General features: G+C 40.7%; 1 protein-coding gene across 4 annotated transcripts in view; it reads right to left on the bottom strand.

Annotated features, from left to right (window-relative positions):
* The window catches only part of LOC125642570 (glypican-5-like), a 610,585-nt gene that overhangs the window by 404,608 nt on the left and 180,590 nt on the right, over window positions 1-25,387 (bottom strand). The gene's annotated exons all lie outside the window — the stretch shown is intronic.

The raw sequence follows: 25,387 nt of genomic DNA, 5'->3' as shown, positions 1-25,387 counted from the left end.
AATCGCAGTTAACTCATGCGATTAACTCAAAAAATTAATTGTGATTAATCGTAGTTTTATTCGCACTATTAAACAATGGAATACCAATTGAAATTTATTAAATATTTTGGATGTTTTTCTACATTTTCATATATATTGTATTCTGTGTAATTGAAATCAAAGTCTGTATTATTTTTATCATCAATATTTGCACTGTAAAAATGATAAACAAAAGAAATAGTATTTTTCAATGCACCTCATACAAGTACTGTAGTGCAATCTTTTTGTCGTGAAAGTGCAACTTACAAATGTAGGTTTTGTTTTGTTACATAACTGCGCTCAAAAACAAAACAATGTAAAACTTCAGAGCCTACACATCCACTCAGTCCTACTTCTAGTTCAGCCAATAACTAAGACAAACAAGTTTGTTTACATTTGCAGGAGATAATGCTGCCCTCTTCTTATTTACAGTGTCACCAGAAATTGAGAACAGGCATATGCATGGCACTTTTGTAGCTGACATTGTAAGGTATTTATGTGCCAGATATGCTAAACATGCGTTTGCCCCTTCATGCTTCGGCTACCATTCTAGAGGATATACTTCCATGCTGATGACACTCGTTAAAAAAATGTGTTAATTACATTTGTGACTGAACTCCTTGGGGGAGAATTGTATGTCTCCTGCTCTGTTTTACCCGCATTCTGCCATATATTTCATGTTATAGCAGTCTTGGATGATGACCCAGAACATGTTGTTCATTTTAAGAACACATTCACTGCAGATTTCACAAAGTGCAAAGAAGGCACCGATGTGAGATTTTAAAGATCTAAACAGCACTCAGCCCAAGGTTTAAGAATCTGAAGTGCCTTCCAATATGTGAGGGATGAGGTGTGGAGCATGCTTTCAGAAGTCTTAAAAGAGCAACATTCTGATGCAGACACTACAGAATCCAAACCACCAAAAAAGAAAATCCACCTTCTGCTGGTGGCATCATTTCATCATTTCAGATGATGAAAATGAACATGCATCAGTCTGCACTGCTTTGGATTGTTATCAAGCAAAAGCCACCAGTAGCATAGACACATGTCCCCTGGAATGGTGGCGGAAGCACGAAGGGACACATGAAGCTTTCGCGCATCTGGCATGTAAATATCTTGCTACGCCAGCTACAAGAGTGCCATGCAAATGCCTGTTCTCATTGTCAGGTGACATTGTAAACAAGAAGCGGGCAGCATTATCTCCTGCAAATGTAAACAAATTTGTTTTTGTCTGAGTGATTGGCAGAACAAGAAGTAGGACTGAGTGAACTTGCAGGCTCTAAATTTTTACATTGTTTTATTTTTGAATGCAGGTTTTTTTGTACATAATTCTACATTTGTAAGTTCAACTTTCATGATAAAAAGATTGCACCACAGTACTTGTATTATGTGAATTGAAAATACTATTTCTTTTGGGGGGGGGTTTCAGTGCAAATACTTGTAATCAAAAATAAATATAAAGTAGCACTGTACACTTTGTATTCTGTGTTGTAATTGAAATAAATATATTTGAAAATGTAGAAAACATCCCAAAAAATTAAATAATGGTATTCTCTTATTGTTTAACAGTGCTATTAATTGCGCGATTAATTTTTGTAATCTCTTGACAGCCCTACCAATAACGTGTTAGGCTTATTCAAGTCTCTATATGTTGAAAGCTTCACAACAACTGCATGCCTTCAGAGAGAGTTCAGTTGTAACTAGAAGATTCAGACCTTTGGGGGTGGTGCTCCAGGACAGCATATGCTGAAGTATAGGGGAGTCTGTTGCGTCAGCACTGTGCCGGGGCAAGGCAGCTGGACAGCGGGTTCCAGCTCTCAGAAGGGGGTGTCTGCACCCTGAGAGCATGCCTAGGGGCAGTGGCTGATCAGGCACCAGGAGACTTAAAAACACTTTGGGGATCCAAGAACCCAGAGGCTTGGATTCCCCTCAGAGCATTCTGATGGGTGGCCATTGAGAGGGCGCCTGACCAGATCTGTGACAGACAGATCAAACTCTTGATCCTGCAAGGTGCTGGACACACGGGCCCCAATTCAGCAAAGTGCTTAAACACATGGTCCTGATGTGCTGAAAGTTGAGCATGCGCTTTGCTGGGTTGGGGCCAGAGTGCCCAGGAATCTTGCAGGATCAGACCTTAAGGCTGGATTCGGGACTGTGTATCCATCACTTCCCTGAGCCACGTGAACCCAGAAAGCCACATATTCTAAAATGGATGCAACAGTTTAAAAACAAACAGACAGACAGACAGAAAAGTTCTGAAGCATCAACTTGCAGCGCTGCCCAAAGGAGCAAAGCTCAGGCAAGATAGCTTCTCACACCCAGCAATCCCAAGTCCCCACCCCCCAATTCTCAGCAGCATTCATTTCGTCACCCAGGACAGTGCAAAGCCAGCACAACCCTGCCATCGTAAAGTGCAGGTGTTCTGCTTCTCCTGAGAGACCATATCTAACCCCGAGAAAGAGGTGCCCATGGAGTGCCTAATCTTTATCCTCATTACGGAGTGGGATACCCATAACCTATGTCACTGTAGATCCTGCAGAGGCTCATTTTGAATCAGGCTCATTTGTAATAATCTTAGGAAATCTAAGGTATGGCAGGTGGGCAAATTACTGAAAGAAGCTCTGAGCAGATCTGTCACATTAACATATGGTCACCTGAATGTAAACAAAACATAACCACAAGATACATACATCTTAAACCTCTCACCGCTGTATAAAGATGACACTGTCATTTTAATTCCATTTTCAATGTCAGTATCCTCCAAGGCAGTACTAGACATAAGCAAGTAGCTTCGTTGTAAAATCACGTAATGTTCTAGCAAGAAATAATAATAATAAAATACTATTTATTTCCCATTTTCAATTCCCTGCATTCAAATTTAATTTATTTTTATTGCTATCTGTACGAGTTTGTTAATTTCTTCTAGATACTGGGGCAAATCCTGCATTTCCACTGCTGCCACCCCATTGATGCCAATGCACCAATGTAACAGAACTCAGTTTATCTTCATGAATTTGGGGCTGAATGTTAAAATATACAGAATAGGCCTAAGTGTTGCAAATATTGAAATGGATGTTCAGCGAGTAACCAGAGGTTAAATATTTCAGTGCAGGGACTGGCTGGCCCAGGGGACTGGTAATGAGATACAGAGACTTTCACCTAGGTCATCCATTCAAATCCAGCAATAGTGACTGGAAATGGATACTATTAGATGGCTATTCAGTTATCTATATGAAAGGAGGTGCTGTTAGCCTAGTTCCCAAGAGGTATGCATTGGCATTACAAAATCCATCACCATCAAACTCAGCCTTTTCAGAGAGAACACGTACTGAATGGTTATGAAGACTGAACACTTTTCTGTATCCTAGATGTGATCCCTCCTGTTCAGAGTTAAGGAATATTTGAGAATAGAGTGAGGTTAGACTGTCATGTAAAACGTGTACTGCCACTACACATGTGCTGTCCATATGGTCTTCAGTATCCTATGCTGTCAATTCAGAGCAATAAAATCCTTATCATACAAGATATTGAATGATGAATGAGATGCGCTGTGTGCCATGAACGTGTGCTGAAATCAACGTGAGTTGAAGGTGTATAGATAGCTGTTTACAGAAAGTGCCCAGCGCCCTCAAAAGAAAATTACAAGTTTAAGGTATATATTCAGACACAAAGGGCCAGATTCTGATTTACGGTGCTCTAGCCATGTAAAGGGACCTGTTTATACTGACTTTAAAGTCTCCCTTTATGCTGACAGAACACTGGAAAAGGGCCTTCGTAAAAGTGAGAACCTGGCTCAAAATTATATTATACACACACATACATGCACGCACACACACACACACACGTATATATATGCACACACACATGCACGCATATACATAGACACACACACCCCTTAACCCAAAAGCCTGTTTTTTCTTTCAGCGGACAAACATAAAACACAGTTGGTTAAATAATAAAATAGGCTCATTTCTAAAACAGGTCTTAGGACAGTATGTCTGTAATAACGAAAAAAGGTAAATGAAAAGCATGCCAACCCATGCTACTTTTTGAGTAAAGACATGCCCTTGGGTAGTATATGAAACCCCAGAAATGTAAAATATGAAAGTAATAAGCATACAATTGCTCAGAACCTGATAATGATCTTTGTGAAACAAAATCTGAGGATTTTTGGCGGGCTTTGATGAAACTGAACATGGAATTAAGTTGACTATATTTTAAATTAAACCCAAAATAAAAACAGCTGTTGGAAAACATGCATGAAAAAATTCCATCTGAATATGTGCTGCTTTTGGCTATTTTGTTTTAGCTTATTCTAAAACTTCCTTAGCATTCAGTAAATTTAATTTCAATATAAAGCAATTTACAGTAGCTCTTATTGGTGTTCAGCTAAGCCAATGTGATTTTATAGACGTTTGTCAAACAACTCAAAACTATGCCGTCAGACTGCCAATTCCACCAACGTCAAGGTTTATACTGCCCAATAAATGCTTTGTTTGTTGTAGCTGTATTTGTGCGATAAAATGGAGCCTAGAGACATGCAGTAGTCACTTAGGTTAACTAGGTTAATCCACTCCCTGTACCTAACCACCAAGGGAAGAAGGATCCATTAACCAAGATGCACAGTATTCTTCCCATAGTGCAGGATCAATCTGAAAGTACAAAAACGTGTTGGACCCTAAAACTGAATTCTCCCACTTTGAAGGATTCATGCACATCGCTTCAACAAGTAGCATGGAAACAGTCATGATGCATTTAATGGACAGGAGAAATATGCAGGAGTGCAAGTGGAGATTACGGGGCAAAGGCTGTCAATGGCAGGGTGGAAATCAGGGTGGATTTAATTTAATCAAATTGATTTAAATCACTAGTCAGGAAGACTCGATTTAATCATGATTTTCAGCATAAAAGTGCATTCTTGTTGGTTGTTATAACCTTAATACATATTCTTCTCAAGTCAGAGATAGATGTAGGTTTCATTTTTAGAAGGTACACACTATACATTTTTAAAACAGTGAACAACAAAGTTAACTTAACAACAAAGTTAAGTATTCTGGATTTTTTCTTCAACAGCAAACATACAATATTTTAACAAAACAAGCATATGTCCCTCACTTCTCACATTTATCTCCAGACTTCTTCTCCTTGTCCAGATCTATTCCGCCCCCAATAATCTTCTATTCATTGAACTTTTTGAAACTTTGCACTTTTAGAGAGAGGTAAGAGATTGACTCTGTGTACACAAATTTGAAGAGGGACAATAGAATTGAGGTCTGTTATTTCTCACCTCTATATATTATTTATTTAAAAACATTTTTGCTGTCAACAAGCATGTTGTAACCTCTGGAGACACAAATCAACAGTTTCAGAACTGCAAAACTAAGCATCTCTGATGGTATCTTCTAGACCAGTGGTTCCCAAACTAGGGGCACTGCTTGTTCAGGGAAAGCCCCTGGTGGGCTGGGCCGGTTTGTTTACCTGCCGCGTCCGCAGGTTCAGCTGATCGTGGCTCCCACTGGCTGCGGTTTGCCGCTCCAGGCCAATGAGGGCTGCGGAAAGGGTGACCAGCACGTTCCTCGGCCCACGCCGCTTCCCGCAGCCCCCATTGGCCTGGAACTGCGAACCGTGGTCAGTGGGAGCTGTGATCGGCCGAACCTGTGGATGCGACAGGTAAAGAAACCAGCCCAGCCCGCCAGGGGCTTTCCCTGAAAAAGCGGCACCCCTACTTTGGGAACCACTGTTCTAGACTTAGCACTGAGTCCCACTGGGTAGATAGAAAGATTAACCTAAATAATCTGTACAGAAGCCTCTGGAACACCATAAAATTGGGCCCCTAATCCATGAACTATTGGAACTCACTTACAAAACATTTCTTAAACATTACATGAATAAACTGTCTGATACTATAGAATTAGAATTTATAGACCCTATTCCATGATGAGATATCTTTGAGCTATAACATATATTTAGATAGTTTTTTTCCTCAAAAAGCATTTTATCAAAAAAATCCAATTTAAATAAAAAAAATCTGATTTTTTTTTTTAAATCATTGATTTTTATCCACTCTGGTGGAAATGCTTATAACTGAATAAACTTTTAAATGCTGTTTCTTTGGAAGTCTGACCTGATATTCTCTGGTCCAACACTACTGCAGGATTTAGGAGAAATTCAACAAGAGATGTGAAACAGAATGTGCTCTACAGAGTTTTGGTCTTGCAATAATTTTCATTCCAGTAATGTTTTTTGTAGCTATCAAAAATATTAAATCATCATTCTGAGTGATTCTTTTGTAGTTGCTTGAGTGACAGCCCAAAATTTAAAACATTCCTTTGTGGAATACATAGCTAAAAGTCATCCTTCATCCCATGTTAAGGGAGCTTCTTTTAGGCATGTATGCAGAGTGACACCAGCTGTAGAAGCAGCAAAATGTAACTTGAAACGATTTCTTGTAAAAACACGGAAGGAAGATTTATGGGGTCAGATCCTCAGGTGGTGTAAATCGGTTGAGTTCTATCGAAGTCTCTGGAATTACAGAGATTTGCATCAGAGCAGAGGACATGGCCTGTTATGTTTATAATGTACAAATACTGCTGCAATACAATTGTTTTCAAATAGGGCATGCTATTCTGCAAATGAATGAAAGCTACCTTATCATCATTACATTTGCCTGAACAGGTTTGGTATTTGTTCCCTTCAACATTTGTAAAGATTATTACGATCAAATCACACACTGCCTGCTTTCTGTTTTAATGTCATCTTAACATCTGCACGTCTGGGAAATCACTACAACACTTTGCAATGGAAAGACAGAGATTTGTCATTAAGGAGACAATGAGGGGGGATGCAGTTATTGACAAAACATGGGCCATACACCTTAACTCTCCTAGCTATCTGACCCAAAACATAGACAGCTAAGATGATGCCTAATACTGGAAAAATGGTAGATCAGTTTTCAGCTGGAGAAAGCAAAATAGTTATTTATGGTAGAGCTGACAAATTGCCCATTTAAAACTAGGTCCTTAGTTACTATTCTGTATGAAAACAAAATGAGAAGATCAACGTGAGAAATATGCTCAAAGCCGGATTAAAAACAAAACGAGGCAAAAATATAATGTAAGATACCCTTTTTTAATATGGTCTAAACAAATTAAAAAGATGAAAGAGGATAAATGCTAGAGGATCAGTGTTCTTCACTGATATTTGGTTTTGGAAAGAAAGCCAGGAGAGGAGAGAATTCACTGGCTATAAGAATGAACATCCAGTTAAGGATCCAGACAGGCGACTCTCAAAGATTTCCTGTTCTTCCTCATCGATACCATTTAACAGGAGAGTTATTCCTTCATTATACTGAAGAAAATTCACCCCCTCCATCTCTGCCACCCATGACCTGCATCCATTTCACTTGCAAATTGAGTATCATTAAAAAGAAACGTAGGCAATTAGACCCAAGATAATCATAATGTAATCAGTGTTCCCTGATCCCCACAGAGGTAACAGTGGTTCTTGACTGATTATTGCTTTACTCTTTGCAGACATGTGGGAAGCATTCTTGACTCTGAAGCAGTTTGGTTAATGGAATATTCAGCAGGGCTTTCCCAGGTTTTTCAACAGTTTTCATTAAAAAAGGTTTATGGAAACTTTATTTAACTTGGTTTGTCAGGGCTTATTTACTAAATTATTTCAAAACCATGTCAAAGCTTCCAGGAATCTGGCTTGGGAACTTTTTGAGAGGCTGTAGGTCTTGTAAGAAAAGCCTGCACAACACAGGTTTCAGTAAATAAAACAATTTGAAAACCATATTGATAATGTTTTCAATACCATTTTTTAAAGGCACACAAATCTTTTGCAAAAGATCAAATGTCGACAGTTTCTCGTAATAAAAATTCATTGTTGAAAAGAGGTAACTTTTCAACAACAAAAAAAAACTGTTTTATGGAAACCTCTCAACCATCTACTCATCTATAGCGAATTAGTGTCATATCTCCTAAAGACACTGTTTTATAAACATGGACATGAAAAAGTCACAAATGATTGGTTATTTACAAATATAGCTGCTCTTTGACCCCCTATACACTCTTTAACACCCATAACATACCTACAGGGAAAAATGCAAGTTCCTTTCAGTATTGAATGTATTAGGAAGTATGTTCCCCTCCAACTGCTTGTCTTCACTATCGCACTACATCGGCACAACTGTGCCGATGTAGTGCGTCTGGTGAAGATGCACCATGCCAATGGGAGAGCACTCTCCTATCAACATAATTACTCCACCTCAATAAGAGGTGGAAGCTAGATGCTCTCCCACCACTTTAAGTCGATGTAACTTACATCGCTCAGGGGGGTTGCGTTTTCACACCCCTGAGCTATGGAAGTTGCATCAATTTAAGCGGTAGTGTAGACAAGCCCTAAGGATCCAAATTCTGAGCCACCGAAGTTAATGGGACTTTTGCTACTGACATCATTTGGAGCAGAACTGGGCCCTATTTTAAGAAGAACCATCTAGAATGTTTTCTGAAAAAATCTACTAATTACTTTCAATATTGTGTTCACATTAAGCCAAAGATGGAGGATTACAAAACATCACCACGTTTTATGATTTTTTTGGATCTTGTTATTGTAGTAACTGATATGCTATCAATCCTGAAAAACTACATGTGTTTTTAATTTGTTCAGAAAGAGAAGCCAAATAAAAAGTGTATACATTTACATTGGATTAGCAGATCTTCATGAGCTAATGCAATTTATTTTGGAAATTCCAAATGAGAAAGTTGTTGACAATTTGAACTACATAACACCACATGTTTTTTTTGACACAGGAATGCAGCCTGCAAGGTTATTTACAAAAGATGTAGGGAGAATGCAAAAGAGATTCTAGATTGTGGGTTAGAAGCTGTAGAAAATTCAAGATTGGAGGGGAAAGGGAAACATCAACACTAACGGTAACAATAGAAAAAAAGAAAAGCTGATATTTTGCTATGCGACTCACAGTAATGTCGTTTGCCTTTTCCAAAGGCTATTATTTCTCTAATTTACATTAGAAGGCATTATCTTGACATAAAATGTATATCTTATTTAAAAGGTTATTACTTTTATTTGAGAGAATTTAGAATTTTTCAAAATGTCTAAGTGGAAAAAGCACTTCTCCTCAGAGGTATAATCTGACAATTTTCAGCAGTGACCTATAAGAAAAGTTTATCTGTGAAAGGATAATCTTCAGCGGTTTGAACTTTCTCACCAAGTTCTCTTCTCATTGCTATGCAGCGTGGGAGGTAAGTGTACTTGCAATGCTAAACATGTCTATCGAATCAGAACTAACCTTTTGTTCCAAATATTTTCTTTGCAACTTTTGGCCATTGGAACACACTCCAGGAAAATATACTTTTTTACAACTGAATCCTTGGTGTCTTTTAGATAATTCACTTCCGTGCTGGTTCAATGACAACAAAGATTCATCATTTTATGGAAGATGGTTCAGGACTTATCATGTAAGGCACAACAATGTAGCTTTCTTTTGTCACATATACTTTATGAATGCTAGATGTACAGTATAGGTAAACAAAACGAAGCATCTAAGATAATGTAATTGAAAAATTATACTGCAGACTAGTATAAAATCACAGACTAGAAGACAGATTCCCATTGCTTATAAATATAGCAGCATGGCACAACTACAGTAGATGCCAAGACTAAATCAATTTCTAAAAAATTAACATATTAAACATCAACCTATTCATGATAGCACAAAACATATGAAGAGAAACAAAGAAAGATTGAAGATCAGGCTACTAGTTTTATTCTATGAAAAAGAAAGATTTCCTGGGGGATGAGCATCCATAATGTATAGGACAGAGAATTAGGTTTTGTTCTCTCTTTTTTGCATATACATATGAAACCATAAAATACAAGTGCAATTACTATGTAAAGCAAAAAACCACTGCTACATCTTGGTCTCTGAATAGAAATCACACACAACACTAGGCATATAAGTGACAAAAAAATAAAACTTTGTTTCTATAACAAGAGTATAATTTTTATAATTTTGAACTAAACATTTTAAAACTTTGCATAAATTAAGCTTCAAACTTTGTTTTTTCCAAAAAGGTTTCATATGATTTTTTTAATTTAATTAAAAAACAACTCGTAAAGTGGTATACTGGAACAGCGACACTGGGAATTTGGTAAAGAAAAAAAAAATTTGCTTTTTCATCAGCCAAGCCACAAAGCATCCACAGAGCCGAATTCATCATGAAAATGCCTGGGTGTCTGACAGCTGATTGACAGGCTAGCCCTTCTACTTGCTCCCTCTCCCCTTGTGGGAGAAACTCTTTGATACAACATGGTTATTCCCCATGGGCAAATATCTACACAAAGTGGTTATTGACTGGACTTTAACTAGGGAAACGTAGGGCCGCATCTGCCATAAAGGGAATAGAAAACTGCCCCAACAGGGCATGTGGGGATTCTCCAGGTGAAGAGAAATGCCTGTGTCATGTAAAAACGCCATTGCCACTCATTTTCCCCTTTGCCTCCACATATATAGGGTGTTCCCTAGGCCAGTTGAGGGCACTGAGGTGCATAGCTGGACTGCACTGCACTTCAGCAATCTCCTGCCAGTTGGACAGTCATGAGGGGACCAGTTTAGCCTCTGTTACTTAGAGCAGCCCTGAGGGCTGCTATCCTTGCCTTCGCCAGCCAGAAGTAATAGCTAGCTGAGGCCCAGCAGGGTAAGTGACCTATATCTGACTCCCATTGTAGTGCAGAGGATTATCAGCTCAAGCCTGCTGGGTGCCAATGGAACGACCCTCATGCTGTAAAGCTAAGCAGGTGTGTAAGTGCTCTGCTGGATCAGGGCCAGAGTGATCAGCACTATACAGACTGGGCCCTGCCTCCCCATGCCCACAGTGTTAACTGAGACTTTCATGCAAGCAAAGCCCTTTAACTTGAGCTGTACTTACTTTTTCAGGATTGAGCCCATTTCTTTTAAAGCTATACATGCTGGGTTGGATTCTCCTATATGCGGAGGCCATTTTACAATGCTCTGCCAGCAAAGGGTCTACCAAGTGGGTATAAGTGTAACTTACATCCACTTTAAGGTCCCTTTTCACTGTCCGAGTAATGCAAAGCTGCATTGATGTACATGAGAATCAGATCCTCTGTTTCTGACTGAATGGGCCATAATCATAACTGGAATGACAGACACTCACCTCTGTAATAGAAGTAACAGGAATTGAAAGATTGTGTTGTGCTGTTTAATTTTTTTATATTCTTTACTAAAATTAAAATGCAATGGATACAAATCCTCAGTGAACAAATATTTCAGAAATGTTGGGATAAAAGGGAAAAAAGCATTAGCTTATTTATGTATCCAAATAAAAATAAAATATGAGAAATATGCCAAAAGCGAATGTGACTTTTCTGTCACCTTTATACCACAAACACTATCACTTTAGAAGTAACCAAGTGGACAAATTATTCTATTTTATTAAATTTAATCAATAAGCCATCTTATCTTTAATTCTCCCTCCCCAACTCCACCCCTCCCAGGGCTATGAGGGGTATATAAAAGATTGCCATGGCATAAATAAACTTAAAAATGATTGGTCCCCTCCTTGTATTAAAACGTACACATATCCTTGAAGGATTGCTCTCTGAAATTGAATTCAGGAAAATGATGAGAAACTATTAAGCAATAAGAGAAGAAATGTACTGTCTTTGGGCATGTCTCTAAACGGTTCAAATACTATGAAGTGAAACAACTAAGAGTCAGCTTCAGATAAACTTGCAGTGGGAAATTACGTGCCATAAAAGCCCTCACAAACCTGGCATCACATTCAGTTTGAGAGACCAAGTCATGGTTGAACACATAGCTTTAACTCTGCCCCTTTCTGCATATGCCTTAAAATTATGCTCTCCTTTTCTACGTAATTCTATATTAATTGTAATCCAAGAAGTCTGGAGACAGGCCAAAAGGCAGGGCCACAGGAACTGCTACCACATGGATTCTCTGTTCCTTCCTTCTCATAGAGGGCAGGAAGGCTACGTGGTTAGAGAGGATGTTCAAGGCTCTGCTGCTGCTCCACAGCATGGATGATGTCTCCCTTCTGCTTTCTCCTGCAGCTTTGTACAGTAATTGTTAGGCCAGTGTCCATGCAGCCTATGCACCAGCCTTGTTCAACATTTCCCCACTCAAAGAGTACTGACTTGGGAATGTAACAAAAGTAAATTATTCTCACCTGCATATCACGACAAAGAAGCCCAGTGGCTGGGTTACAGCAGGATTAGTACTCCGTGAGGGGTGATGCTGCATGGCCACAAGTCACTCTCTAGCTCTGCATGTGTGCCCTCCTGCTCCTTTTGTATAGGGATGTGGTGTTGTGCTTTACACATTGCTATATGTCCTTCCTAGCAGTATTTCTCTGCTGCTGTTGGTAGTGACATATAGTGAGTTAACCACACCCACTGATGGATAAGACGTTTCTTGTACTAGTATGTTCTTCAGCTACTTCTGTTTTGCTCTCAAGCCTGTGATTTCTGTGTATATCACTTTCCTCTGTACTTTCCTATGAAAAGGGAACTTTGATCCAAAGAGGAGTCTCATTAAATTATTTGCTACTACATCAGCGAACAGACCACAGTACATTTCAGCAGGGAACAAAGAATAGGATTTAGGGATCTGAATTGAGAAGTAATGATTGCTTTGCTTTGTTTTGCAGAACATCTAATAGTGTGCCACTGAAATCAATGGAGTAACACTGACGTACAAATCTTTTGAGACCAGAAGCTACAGACTCAAAACTTTTTTATGTTCACCTGTTAAGACAAGCACACCTGAACTGAGCTCAATGAAGCTCTGCTGAAAATTCAGACGTTATGGGTATATCGAAAAGGATATGATATTGCTCATTGTGGTCAACAAATCTCTCCTCCCTCCGCCAACATCCCTCATGCTGAAGACGAGCTTTAAAAGCTCAGCAAGGTTTCAGTCAGGCATCTGTTGTTTTTCCTTATGTAAAGGGCACTACAGAAGGCTTTCCTACTTCAGGGACTATTCAAGGTGAAGTGACCTGTTAGCACCCCTGTAGTCAAAGGGGGAAAAATGGAGGGCTAGCGGGTTACAGATTGTTGTAATAAGCCATAAATCCAGTGTCTTGATTAAGACCATGATTTTTAGTGTCTAGAAAAGTTATGAATTTAAGCTCCAAGGCTCATGTTTTTAAAGTGTCGTGGATGTTTCCTTTGAAGATGAGGACGGAGAGGTCAGATACCGAGCGATCGCTTTGTGAAAAGTCTGCATCCCCAGGTGATGTGGGTTTTATCTTTTATCTTTATGTGAGTTAATTTGCAAGCATAGAGATTGTCTGGTTTCACCCACATGGTTGCCATTGGCGCATTGAGTGCACTGGATGAGGTACATGACCTGTTGTGTTAGCCACGTGTAGGACTCATGGATCTTGAAAAGTGTGTTAGGAGTGTTGACCATTGTAGCAGTGGAGATATATTTGCAGGTTTTGCATCTGTTGTTCTGGCAGAGTCTGGCGTGACTTTCTGTTGGTGTCCTGGTCTGTGGGGATCTTGCTTCTGATGATGAGCTTGGAGAAGCTGGAGGGTTGTTTGAAGGCCAGAAAGGGGGGTTCAGGAAATATTTCTTTCCTGATGGGGTCCCCATTGAGTATGGGCTGTAGTTGTTTGATGATACCCCATAGAGGTCCCAGCGTGAGGTGATAGGTGACAACTAGGGGATGTATAGTCGGAAAGGGCTTTATTTCTGTATTGAAGCAGGTTTTCAGGAGGCCTGTTCCATGATGCAATCTACCTCTCTGGTTGAGTGTCTTTGTTTAGTGAAAGTGGTTTTGAATGTGTTAAAAGTGTATATCCTTGACTTCCTTCTCAGTGCATATTCTGTGATGTATGAGTGCCTGGCTGTAGATAACAATTTATTGGTGTGTTTGCGTGTGGTTACTGGATCTAGACATTTTTTCCATGAACAAATTTAAAAATTTCAGCCAGCACTAGTTTCTATGTTTATCATCTCGAAATGATTTCCAGACCAAGTGAGCTCAGTTTACATGTTAAAAGAAAGCTCTCTTTTCCTAACTTTCAGTTCAGGAGATTCAATCTAGGCTCTAAAAATCAAGTTGGTTTGTTTCCTGCTCATTCATTATATTCATCTATCTAGGTACTTATCACTGGAGTACCTATGCAGTCCATCATTAATGGATTTTTATCCTCAATACCCCTGTGAGGAAGGAAGGCATTATCCCCATTTTACAGACAGTAAACTAAGGGATAGAGTAGATTAGGCAATTTCCCAAGGTCACAAAGTCTGGCAAAGCTGGGAATTGAACTAAACCACAATCTATTGCCTAATCCACTAGACCTCCTTCCTACCCATAGCCAGTAACAAAGATCTTTCAAGTCCAGTCAGTGACATCTGTACAACACCATAGTCTACAAGCCATTGTCTCAGTGGCATCTGTACTGTGCTTGACTTAATTGGTTTTGCACATGTGTAACTGACTGGAAGTTAGAAAAAATTTCACTGCTGATTTACAAAAAGAATAGATTTCAGCTCATTCTGCCACATCTGTGTTGGCTCCAGCAGGGCCAAAAGAGTTTTAAAAATTAAAAGGAGCAAAAACTTATTTTGTAATTAATGTCAGTAAACCGGACACTGTAGAGTAAAATGTCACCATTTTTACACAGCCACTATTCAGAGCAGAACCATGCACTGAGTGTTGCTATAAATGTTTAAAATTGATCTCATTAGAAACTGCTTATTTTTATATTTTAAACAGCTGCATTTCTTCCACCAGCATAAAACAATGCACCTTTAGAATTCCAGCCGCAGAAAACTTTTTCAACACTCAGAAACCAAACTGAGATACTAATTATTTGACACTGAGCTTCTCATAAAATTACATCCCTTTCATCTTGAAAACGGATCGCTAGGAAATAGACACAAGGTTTTAGTAAGAAGAAATCCTACTGAAACAATTAGTCTGAACACCTAGGTAGACACTGAAAGGAATAGGAGAAGCTGCAGTGAAAGTTGAAGGTGCTCAGCCTCTCCAGAAGCTGCTCAGCACTTTCCATGACTGAACCTATTTTTAGCTCTGCTAAGTTTTGGCTCACTAGCTCAAGCAGAGTTAGCATCTGTCTGTCTACTTGAGATAGAAAGCATGCTTGTAGCTGTAATGTAGATATACCCTTAATACAAGTCGAACAGTCGAGTGGCTAGGGCACTGGACTGGATATCAGGAGACTTGGATTCTATTCTCTGCTACATGACCAGGGGCAAGTAATTGCATCTCTTTGCTCTCTCCCCATTTGCCCGTCATGCAGAAATTATCCAATGAAGTTATCTGACCTGTGTTATGTAGGTCAAACTAGATAATCATAATGGTCCTTTCCAGCGATGAGCTGACAAAATCTTAACAACCGGTTCCCTATAAAAAGTTCTGATTTAAGGGATGTGTCCCAGTATGTATTTTTTGTACCAACAGGGTTACCATACATCCATATTTTCCCCAGGAGGGATTTTTAAAATTTAAAAATTCCTCCTGGACGGCGATTTAAGAACCAAAAAGCCTGATCTGTCCGGGAAAATACAGATGTATGTTAACCCTGCCTAAAGTTCTCTTTTAAAAAGATGGGCCTGAACTAGAAATGAGCTCCGTTTCACATGTATGGGTCCCCGCCACTCCCTGGGGGCGTGCTAGGGTGACCAGATGTCCCGATTTTATAGGGACAATCCCGATTTTGGGGTTTTTTTTCTTATATAGGCTCCTATTATCCCCCACCCCCGTCCTGATTTTTCACACTTGCTGTCTGGTCACCCTAGGGTGTGCACATGTGTGGGTCCCAGCTGCTCCATGCCCCCCTCATTGAAGCAGGTGTGCAGGGTTACTGCCCTGGGAACTGCAGGGCACTAGTGGACATGGGGCCAGCTGCAGACAGGGGTGTGGGGCAGGGCTAGCTGGAGGCAGAGGGTGCAGGGCTGGCTGCGGGCAGGGCAGGGGGTGCAGAGCTGGCTGGAGACAGGAGGGTGTGGGGTTGGCTGGAGGCAAGAAGGTGTGGGGCTGGCTGGAGACAGGGCAGGGGCTGACTGGAGGTAGGGGCTGGCTGCAGGCATGGCAGGGGGGTGCAGGGCTGGCTGGAGACAGGGGCTGGCTGCAGACAGGGCAGGGGGTGCGGCAGAGGCTTGTGCAGGCAGGGCAGAGGGTGCGGGGGTGGCTGGAGACAGGGGCTGCCTGCGGGCAGGGCAGGGGACGTGTATGGCATGGGGCTGGCTGCAGGCAGGGGGTGCGGGGTGGCTGGAGGCAGGGGCTGGCTGCGGGCAGGGTGATGGGTACTCACGGGGAGAGCAGCAGAACGCAGCCCAGGCCCAGCAGAGCAGCCGGGGACCCACCAGGCAGCATCGAGAGCCCCAGGGCCAGGGGAGCAGCAGCAACAGGGCTCGTGTCCAGGGCCAGGCGGCAGCCCACATGGCTCCTGCAGCGCAGCGCCCCCGGTGGCCACGGGAGGAATTCCATCACTTCCCGGCCGGAGCCCATCAAAGCCTCAGCGCCCCCTGCAGGGAAGCGGGTTAACAACCGGTTCTAAAACTGCTTCAGAATTTAGCGACCGGTTCGTGCGAACCGGTGCGAACCGGCTCCAGCTCGCCACTGGTTCTTTCTTGTCTTCACATCTGTTAATCTATTCAGCAGGCAGGTCTTCATCTAAAACAAGAATACAAAATCAAACCCTCCTTTTGTTCATAGGACGAAGATACAGTTCAAGTATGTCCAGAGGTGAGTGTCATGTGGACTCTCTGGGTAAAACCTGTTCAATTATATTCCAATAATCAGTTTTATTCTAACCCACCTGTTTGCAAGGCAGATCCCTGATCCACCTCTAAAAGAGGCAATGTCAATTCAACATAGTTTAGATACTTGGAGGATGATCAATCCTACAGAATGAGTTTTAGAATAGGTTAAGGAGGATAAAGCTGCCAGTGGAAATCCTCCACAGGCAATAAGTCCAAAAAAGTTGTATTTAAATCAGGACTCCCAGAAGGTATTCCACTGAGAAGTTGTTCATGTCCTGAACACAGGTGCCCTGCAATCTGTTCATATTTTAGAAATCTCAGGGGAGGGATTAATCTGTTCCTTTGTAGTCCCAAAATCTTCAGGTATTTTTGGACTTTAATAAACTTAAAACTTTAAAATATGTTTGGATAAGTCCAAGGACTAGGCACTTCATGAAGATAATCAGGAAAAAGCCATAAGAATTCTACTCAAATCATTTGTGATTTATGTGGTTTATGGCAAATTAAGGAAGGCTGCTGGCTTTAGTCCACTCATAGAATTCACTCATCAGGAAAAAAGCAAGAAAGTGTCAAAGTGGGATCTAACCAATCAATGATCCTAATATTAGCATCATGATAAAGAGATACAATATGGTCTTTGACAAAATGTCCAACTTGAATCCTACTTTAAGGTGTGCTTTATAATCATTCAAAATGTTTCTTTGTTGATCAAGATAGCTGAATAGTTGTGAGTGAAGAGAACTTAAAGCAGAGAGGGTCATAGAGATGAAGGATGCATAGGAACTTTCCAATAAATCTAAACCAACAAGAGTGAATGTAACTGGGCTATCTAAACAATAGTCACGTTTTCACATATTATTTATTCCATGCTCCATATGGAATAAAATAGCAACAATACCAAAAGGCAATTGTACCTGAAGTCTACCCCAAGACAAGAAATAGAATTCATTACTGACTAGGAGGCTGTACCCAGCTTGACTAATATATACCCAAAGCACCAACTGCTTTTGGGAACTCACTCAGAACATATCTGAAAATAAACAGTGTTAAAATATGTGAACACGTAAAGTACAGTTACGATTTATTATTATACAAGTGTATCAAAATTCTATTGGTATTCTACAACTACATTTACAATGACTCAGGTTCTCACATAAACTCCTTTTGCCTTGTATGCTATAAAACATTCATAATTCTCACATGAACAAGTACACCTTCTTCTCTATTCATAGACTGTTTTTATGTAATCACCATTTATATCTTTTCATCCCTATGATATAAAAGAAGATGAAAACTGAGACTTGGGTTAATGTTGTCCACACTACTTAAAATTAGATATTCTTAAAATACACTTTTCCTTCAGTTATTGTTTACTGCATTGAAACTCTTTATTCTTAGCACCAAATTACTGTCCCTGTAGATTTCACCTGCTATAATATCTTTCTTTGTTCAGTAAAGCCTTGGTCATATTACTGTAAATACGTCATAATGTGGGGCTGGTCACCCCCTCCACTCGCCTCCTGAGGGAACTCATGGGAGGAGGAGTTTTAGGGGAAGAAATCTCCATAACAATGCTTGCACTCAGTTCTGTTGGTGCTGGGGAGAGAGATGGGCAATCCCATGGAATAGGCTGTTGGGGCTGTCCACTAAACCCTTGGCAATGGCTCTGTTCCTTCTAGTTCTCAGCAGCGCAATGCCAGTGGGCTGCATTTTCTTTTTCTGCTGGTCTCTGTGGGGCCACACGTGGGGAGTGGATGGTGTTTATAGCTCTGTTCCCTCAGTAGCCCTGCTTCTTCCCAGTCTCTCATCTGTGCCCTAGCATGGACCAGAGACCCGCAGAGACACTCCCTGTGCATAGATATAAAGAGTTGAGTACTGTGCACCACATTAATGCAACTCACCCTTTTTAAATTAACCTCATCATAAATCTGGGATAAGGAGAATGTATTCTCTAGAGAAGAGTCAGATGGAAAGTGGGGAAGTATTTTCAGCAAAACATGAAAAAAACTGGGGATGGTGGTAATTCTATATTTTTCACATAATTTTTCTTCATGTCTGATCGAAAAATTGGAAGTACTCCCTTCTCCTCCACTGCCATCTCTTGCCATCCTTAAAGCCATCCCTACCTAAAAAAGCAAAATCCCCAGCTAGAGTTCACTTTCCTTCCACCCTTTTTAACCTGCTTTCTTGCCACAATCACTAGCTCTGACACCACACGCCTTGTTCTGAACTTGCATTAAAAATGTACCATTAATATCATGTGGTCAATAAACACAGTCTCCTATAAATGTGGAGAGAAGTGTTGTATTTACAGTAAGAAGTTGAAGACAGTTTATTTAAATCTCTTAACATCTTCCTGACCTACCAGATTGGAAATGTCAAGAGAGAAGCATTAGAAACACCTAGCACTCTTTAGAACACTGTATACATAAAATGACCAAGAACAAAAAACTTAGGGGTCTCAGGCATTGTTTGTTTTCAGTTTTGTGATCCAAGTGACTTTAGAAGAACTGGAAGACAAGGTAGATATATTAAAAATGGGCAGATAGATTGCTGAGTCAGGATACCTATACTGAAAAAAAAAAAGATTGTTTCACAGGCCCACCGCACAATGCTAAAGCGGAATCTACTAATGATATTCCTCACTTAACCCAGGTATTATCTATTTTGTAAGATTCACAAGGCAAGGGATGTACATCAGAGGTTACGAATAAAATTATTGGGCCTGATCTTCAGGTGGTTTAAGTCAGCATAGCTGTATTGAAGTCAGTGAAGCAAAGAGGATTTATACCAGCTGAGAATTTACCTCATAGCATATATTTGACTAGTTCCCACTGCTGCCATGAATTTCCATATTAAAAAAATCTAAAGCTTTCAGCATGGACACAATGGAAGACTTAGGTTAACCTACTACGAAAAGCTTAGCTGCTGACTTTTATGTTATTTGTAACACAAATCCACTTGAGTTGGCAGGGCCAAATATAGCTTAGTTATGCTGTAGAACAGCAATGAGCAATACACATGTAAATGGGTATGCCATGGTGGAGGAGGCTCACACCTATAAGACTTCTAAAATGCATTGCATTTCTTACAAGAAAAGAATTCCGGGCCACTAAACGTAGTTTCAGTGCTCCTTCACTGACTATGTATTTTCAAATTTCTGTAACATTAACAAGTCATTCAGTATTATTTTCAAACCGTGGAGGAACATTAGGTCTAAATCTTTATGAAGAATTGAGTTAATACTGAAATATCTAGTGCAGCAACACACAGTAGTCATGGCCAGACCCTGCTAGGTGATAAGTACGTACTCTAAATTCCACTGAGGATGGAGCCCCACGTAGGTCAAAATATGATACAGTTTTAGATAACAAAAGAGATACAGTGACTTTGCTTCACAAATGGAGAGATGCAAAGATGAGTGGAAAATCTGAGTAACAGAAAAGTAAAATTATCTTTGCAGCAGGACTTTAGACCAATTAGAGGGGAGTGAGGTGGGACTATCATATTCCAGGGCACAATCCAGACCAGTGACGGTGTGTGTCACCCCCTACCCCGCAACCTTGGGTGCCTAACAATGCTTTGCTCTTGTAGCTCCTCCCCTGGGGTGCTCACAAACAGCAGGCAGGTCACATCCTGACTGTCTTTGTACAGCAGCAGCCTGTCAGCAACACTCCCGCCACACTCTGGCATCCAGCAGCCTGGGTTACTACTTGCAGAATGATCCCAACACACTCCCAGTTCCGAATTTTCCCCAAAACATGTGTTCTGGACAGTTCAGATATTATAGGCCCATTGCCCCTGGAAGGGGTCAATATCCAACAGTTTGGGTAACTCCAGTTAAAGTAGCAAACAGTTTGGTTTAAACAGACCACTGCATCAGTTTTGATTAAAGAATAAAACAAGTTTATTTAACTACAAGGAGATGGGTTTTAAGTGAGTACATGTGCAAGGTATTAAAGTCAGAAATAGTTACAAGAGAAATAAAGATAAGACACTTCCTCATAGCTAAGATTTAAACTAGATTTGGTTCAAGGTAAAAATCTTACTACATGTTTCCAGCAACATAGCTGACTAAATTTTCAAGTCAGGATCTGCCCTCAAACTGAAAAAGGCTGGTTTCTTTGTCTTCTTCGGTGAGAGAGAGAGAGACAGGTAGACTGGGATGGTTTTGTCCCTCACTTTTATAGTCCAGTCCCTCTTTGAAGTGGGTTCTTCTTCTGAGGATTACCCCTCAATGCAAACTTTATTTAAACAATGAAGAAGGCAACATGGAGTCCGAGGGTGAAGGTCCCCCCATGCTCTTTCTTCTCCCCTGTATATGCTGAAATGCAGAGCTGCCTTGTCTCCCTCTTGCTGTCTCAAGGACCCTATTTACTACTTATATGAAAATTGAGGTAAATACACATTTCTTTGTTTAAGACAGACCTGTTTAACCTCTCCTGCCTAGTCAGGGCTGTGTGGGTTTGAACATGCGCTACTAACATCACACAGGGGGAAATCATAACTAATTAATGTTGCCACATACATTTCACCATGATACTATCAACCAGTGAGTTATTAGTTTTCAGATGAGACCCGATAAAGCACATCTTGTATAAAGATTATTACACTAGTTTGTAAATTGTGAATACAGGGGTGCATTCGGTCACCGAGGCTAGAGAGTAACAGGATTTGGCAACACCCTGGAGGTACAGAAAGGAAGAGTCAGGAGACAAAAAATGACATGGAAATTGTGAAGATCAAGTGACAGGAAAGATGGTGCAATCGTTAACAGGTTGGAGCGGGGTGGGGGGGGGGGTAAGTCAGAGAAGCGAATGAACAGTGTGAGGTAATAAGGATACAACTGCTGGGTCAAAAATACAGTTAGTGCAGAAAAGTCTTTATCAGTCCTGAGAGAGATCTGTTAGCTGTGTAATAGTCTCCCCATGGGAAGTGGCCTCACTTGAAACCAGTTAAATCTATAAAAGTACAACCGCAGTAAATAAGGTAAACATACAGTAAGGTAGAAATCAGCCCTAGCAGTGAGAGGAACTATCAGGTCTTCTGCGTCTCTAGATTCTGTGACTGTACACTGCGAGCACTGACGGAACTTCAACAATAGTAATACAAACATCCCTCCTCTGTGATGTATTTGTACAACCCCAGGTAAGACAGGGGAAGAGAACAAAGACACACAAACATGATGCCACTGTACCATGTAGTGTGTTGTGATCTATTAACTAAATAAATAACATAATGCAAACCAAAGAGAACTATATAGAAATAGGAGGGAAAGGGATGGGTGAAGTAGATATGCAATTCCTGATGCTGGGAAGCTATTGAATATATAGAGATAAGCAATTAATACCATACTGGGAGAAATTTCCCCAGCTTCCCCAGAAAAAAAAATTAAGTGCTAATACAAATGTGTAATGCATTCTTTTCAACATCTTCCCAAAAGGGCAGGTGTTTGGATACATAACTACCCCCTTTACTCCCAATGAAACAGAACAGAAATTGAGAGGAGCAGGATCCTGCAGTGGCCTTATTATAGACAAGAAATGCACAGAAAATGGAATGGCACTGGTGGCAGAACCAATTTCCATACCTCAATAAATCTGTCTGACATTAGAGTAAACTGGCTTCAAACAGCAGATGTGGCTGCAATTAAGATGCACAAAACCGTGACAGTGAGTAGTGCAGCAAACCCTATACTGCAGTCATCTGAACATAAACACACCGAATCGACACTTTCTCATTAGTAAGCCCCAACCAACTTGCTTGGTCTTGGTCTTGGGAGAGCTGGGAGAAGGATTAAGATTAATACTGTAGTAACAAGATGTTTATTTTGGTTCCCTTTCTTCCAACATTAGTGTCCACTTCTAGCACCGGTGTCACCACACTGCTGAGCAGTAGCAAAATCTTGGTGCATTGCAGGTCAGTGAAACAGTCAGAGACACACACTAGTCCTGGGCAAAAGTCATCACAGACAGCACATGGGCAGTCCCCTCTTTCATAAATCTCAGCCCACACACCAATGACTGGTTCCCAAGAACCACTCTGCCCCATAAATTGACTCTAGTTAGTGAGATTAAGGCAGACAGCAAATTCTACCATTGTTTGCCACAAAGGACTGTGGCATAACTAAACTAACAACCGGTTTCAGAGTAACAGCCGTGTTAGTCTGTATTCGCAAAAAGAAAAGGAGTACTTGTGGCACCTTAGAGACTAACCAATTTATTTGAGCATGAGCTTTCGTGAGCTACAGCTCACTTCATCAGATGCATACCGTGGAAACTGCAGCAGACTTTATATATACACAGAGAATATGAAACAATACCTCCTCCCACCCCACTGTCCTGCTGGTAATAGCTTATCTAAAGTGATCATCAGGTGGGCCATTTCCAGCACAAATCCAGGTTTTCTCACCCTCCACCCCCCCACACAAATTCACTCTCCTGCTGGTGCTAGCCCATCCAAAGTGACAACTCTTTACATAATCAAGTCGGGCTATTTCCTGCATAAATCCAGGTTTTCTCACATCCCCCCCACCCCCATACACACACAAACTCACTCTCCTGCTGGTAATAGCTCATCTGAACTGACCACTCTCCAAGTTTAAATCCAAGTTAAACCAGAACATCTGGGGGGGGGGGTAGGAAAAAACAAGAGGAAACAGGCTACCTTGCATAATGACTTAGCCACTCCCAGTCTCTATTTAAGCCTAAATTAATAGTATCCAATTTGCAAATGAATTCCAATTCAGCAGTTTCTCGCTGGAGTCTGGATTTGAAGTTTTTTTGTTTTAAGATAGCGACCTTCATGTCTGTGATTGCGTGACCAGAGAGATTGAAGTGTTCTCCGACTGGTTTATGAATGTTATAATTCATGTTATAATTTATGCAGGAAATAGCCCGACTTGCTCATGCTCAAATAAATTGGTTAGTCTCTAAGGTGCCACAAGTACTCCTTTTCTTTAAACTAACAACCATAGAGCTTTTCTTCAAAGACTAAATTCTTGCAAGCTAAGAAAAGTAACTTGGAAGATTGTGTATAATAGTACCACCTGATGACATCAGCCATAACAATATGGTGTAATTTAGTTAGTTGAGGTAATGAACCTCTCTCTCTCTCTCTCTCAAAGCTCCATTCCTTCATATATGTTATGGTTTTACTTAAAAGAACAACTCTCCCTCTGCCCCCACTGTCTCTCTAACACCCTCCCTATGGCCCTCATCTCCTTTGTCCCTCAGCTTATTAAAATGTGCAATCCATCTTTATTGCCTTGACTTCCTTTCTATCTTGCTCTCTCCTGCATATCTGCCATCCAGTTTTCCTTCTTTTTCATTCCACGCAAACTGCTGTCACCAAGGCTACCAGTTACCTCATCCTAGGTATGTCCAAGGATCATGTCTGCGTTCTTATCCTCCTCAGTTTACCCACAACTTCACTTCATTTTTCTCTCTCTCCTTGGGCTTTTCTAACTCTGCTCTGCTGGTTCTTCTTCCTCTCTCTCCATTTACTCTTCAGTATCTTCTTCAGTGGCTTCTCTTCCTCAGGCTGTTGATGTCCCATCAGATTTTTGCCCACGGTCCTCTGCCCTTTCCCATCTACATTTTAGATGAGCTCATCAGCAATATTATGGCTTCAACCACCACCTCTATGCTGATGACTCCAAATCTTCTATACCCCAAACTTTTTCCTCCTCCATCTATTCTCATGCCAAAGCTACTAGCAACAATTCTTCTCTGGACTTCCTATTGCTCACTTTACTCCCTTGGTCCTTAAAAAAGAAAGGTGGGTCTAAAGTCAAATCCCTTTTCTCGTCTTCTAACCACATAGTGGAGTCGTCCCCCCGGCTGTCAGTAGCAAAAGTGAAGCTCATGTAGACAAAATGTAAAATCAGAGCTCAAATTCTCATCATAAAATCAAAAGATAAATATAGCCCTAAGGAGTCATTCTCCTATTAGGGTCAACATTACAAACCTTGGTGCTGGGGTTAGCTCTCAAGGTGCTGCACTTCAATAGCAAGGGCATGTCAGCAGCCAAGAGAGATATCCTCCACCATACAGGAGTAAAACATGAAGCACATCATCGTGCTTCAGGAAACACACTTGACTACTAACACTCCACAATCAATTTCTGGCTTTGCTGTTGTGTGTAACCTCCTGTGTAATCACAGGCAATATAGGATGGCATCCTACCTCAGAGAAGGTATTTCAGCAACTCCTGTTTCATCATCTGGTCTAAATGATGTTAATGAATGGCAGGCTATAAAAGTGAAGGACCTGACTCTGATCAATGTCCACAATCCTCCATTTACCAACTGGCCAATTCTTCTCTTACCCATCTTCTCAGAACCTTTAGTCTTCTGTGGTCACACCACTCTCACTAGTGATACCTTGATGATGTTGTAAACGAAGTAAGACTAGAGGAGTGGGTGTTGACAGTCAACCTGCAGCTTCCGTATGATCTTAAGCAGCCACCCACTTTCCATAGCAAAGATGGACCTTAGGTTCTTTTTCTGACCTTGCCTTTTTTCAAACTGGACTACACTGTGGGGTAATCACAGAGCATAAA

Source organism: Caretta caretta, chromosome 9 (assembly GCF_965140235.1).
Source record: "Caretta caretta isolate rCarCar2 chromosome 9, rCarCar1.hap1, whole genome shotgun sequence".
Classification (NCBI taxonomy): Eukaryota; Metazoa; Chordata; order Testudines; family Cheloniidae; genus Caretta; species Caretta caretta.
This window is presented reverse-complemented; position numbering and strand designations above follow the sequence as displayed.